Source organism: Leopardus geoffroyi, chromosome B3 (assembly GCF_018350155.1).
Source record: "Leopardus geoffroyi isolate Oge1 chromosome B3, O.geoffroyi_Oge1_pat1.0, whole genome shotgun sequence".
In the NCBI taxonomy this organism is placed as follows: domain Eukaryota; kingdom Metazoa; phylum Chordata; class Mammalia; order Carnivora; family Felidae; genus Leopardus; species Leopardus geoffroyi.
Window position 1 is genome coordinate 2,559,930 of NC_059337.1, and position 2,966 is coordinate 2,562,895.

Consider the following 2,966-nt stretch of genomic DNA (forward strand, 5'->3'; position numbering starts at 1 on the left):
CAGCTCTGGAGGAGAGGCACAGGCAAGAAGGGATATAGCAGGTGCACGTGGTTCTAGTAATATCTAATTTCGTATTCCGTGCTGTGATTTCACAGATATCCCTGTAATTACTACATTTCACAATATATGTCTGTTACTTATATACTTATATAGTTTTGTATTTGTCACATGTTGACAATAACGAAGATTTAAGTGATGTCCTAAATATAAAGTTTTGTGTTCAGATATAGATACAGATATATTTACATTGATGTGTATTAGTGTGTGTCCTCATCTTGACCTTAACGATGTAAAATTGTTCAAAGTAGAGGATGAAGAGATACAAACTCCCAGTTACAAAATAAATAAATCACAGAGATGAAAAGTACAGCATAGGGAATATAGTCGATAATTTTGTGATGCTGTTTGCTGACAGGTGGTGACTCCATTTTTCATGTTGACTGCTGAGTAGTGCATAGAACGGTTAAATCAATGTGCCGTCCACCTGAAATTAATATGATATTGTATGTTAATTATACTTCAGTGAAAAAATAAATAAAATAAAATTATTTAATGTAAAATCGCTCAAGAAACAGTTACCTAGTTTTATAGAGATTTAGATTAAAACCCTTTTATATACTTCTAGGAAGACATACTTAAAAAATACTTTGTAAATAAAAATATAGATTTATTTTCATAAACATTGATTGCAGAAACCTATACCTTACCCTTAAAGAGTTAGAAATAGAAACAGAAATTGACATATGACACTTGGGGGGGGGTATGCAGATACTGATGGTTGCACATTCTTAGAAATGACAGATACCATATATATATACACAAATACAAATATATACATAAATTAATTTACACAATCCCCCAGATACATTTACATAATTTTGAACATGGCTTATATCCAGACACATGTATATAATCCCATATGGTGTCAAATATATGTATTTACATTTAATCTTATAGATATATCAGATATCTATGAGATGTAGATAGATAGATAGGTTTGTATAAACACGCGAGAGCTCTATTTACATAATCCTTTATCAATAGTGATCCAGATACTTTCATGATCCCGTTAAGGGACCCAGATACTTTCATGATCCCGTTAAGGGACCGAAGCTAATACATTAACTAATCCCATACTGAGGTAGTATGTACTGACACTTACTGCGACACTATATGCTAAACTACCGAGTTATAGATAGGAATTGACACACATAATCTTGTCCAGATATATTTCGTTATGTACTCTAAACAGATAAAGGTACCGATAGAGCATCATTTTTGTAATACTAAACAGATACCCGCACATTTACAGAACACTAAATGTATTGCTGTTCTATAGGTCAAGCTACATAATTTGGCATAGATACATAATCCATTATGTAATCTGAAACAGACTCAGAGAAAGACAGATTTGGAACATCATGTTAACAAAATGGATATATTTGCATAATCTTAACAAAATGACCATTGCACGTAATCCCATGTCGTAAACGATACATTTGCCTAATCCCTTATGAAGATACAGATATATTTACATAACCCGTTACAGGAGTAGACTCATGTGTATATGTCTATATATTCCTGTACAGATAGGTGTATATTTACCCAAGTCCACCTAGGAATTTCTAGACAGATATATTTATAAACTACTAGATATTAAAAATAGAGATGAATCTTCATAATTTGATGATGCAAGAGACACATATATCTTTATATATGTATTTACTTATACATATATGTAAATATATACATCCCTGCACACATATAGGTTTACACAGTTACATAAATACTTAAGCATGATCTTAAACAGATGTGGAATCAAAATCCTATTCTGGTACAGATAAAAAATTCAATTAATAATCCTATACAGTCAGAAAATCTATATTCATAATCCATTGAAGACACATGTATAAAATCATGTAATTGTGTAGAAAATAGATCATAATCCCGCCCAGATCCAAACTTGGATCCAGGTTCATGCCCTTAATCCTGCCCATGCCCTGGTCCCCAACCTCACACAGGCACACAGCTTTAACTCTTTTCCCACCTACAACCAAAATCACAGCCCTAACCGCAGCTCTTCCCCAATTTGCATTCTGTCCCAATCTTAATCCACACACACATGTATATATCCACCCAATGATACCCGTAACCTGGTCATGTATTATCACTCCTTTATAAATTAACATCATCCTATATCTCTACATATAGCCATACATACACTTAGTTCTCTGTGCACATACACAAGTGTATATTTAATCATATGTTTACATATGCCTGGATACCAATTCGAACGTATATTTCATCCTATATATACTTACTTTACTATAATAATACCTAAAGCTTACCTATTCGTTTGAATATATACATTTCTGTATATACACATAATTCTATTTATATACACAAAGACACATACAGTTTTTTGTTTGAGGGAGTTATGTTTGTCTTGCAATAGTTGAATCATATATATATATATTTTTTTTAATGTTTATTTTTGAGACAGAGAGAGACAGAGAATGAGCAGGGGAGGGGCAGAGAGAGAGGGAGACATAGAATCTGAAGCAGGCTCCAGGCTCTGAGCCGTCAGCACAGAGCCCAACGGGGGGCTTGAACCCACAAACCGTGAGATCATGACCTGAGCTGAAGTCAGACGCTCAACCGACTGAACCACCCAGGTGGCCTGATATTGTTACTTCTTTTTGTCTAACAGATCCATCCAAACCTGTGAGATGTCAAAATGTTTGACTCTAATTATATTTTGATGAAGCTTTCTTTGCATTTGAAAGAGTTTTCACTTTTTTTTTTTTTTCAACGTTTATTTATTTTTGGGACAGAGAGAGACAGAGCATGAACGGGGGAGGGGCAGAGAGAGAGGGAGACACAGAATCGGAAACAGGCTCCAGGCTCTGAGCCATCAGCCCAGAGCCCGACGCGGGGCTCGAACTCACGGACCGCGAGATCGCGAC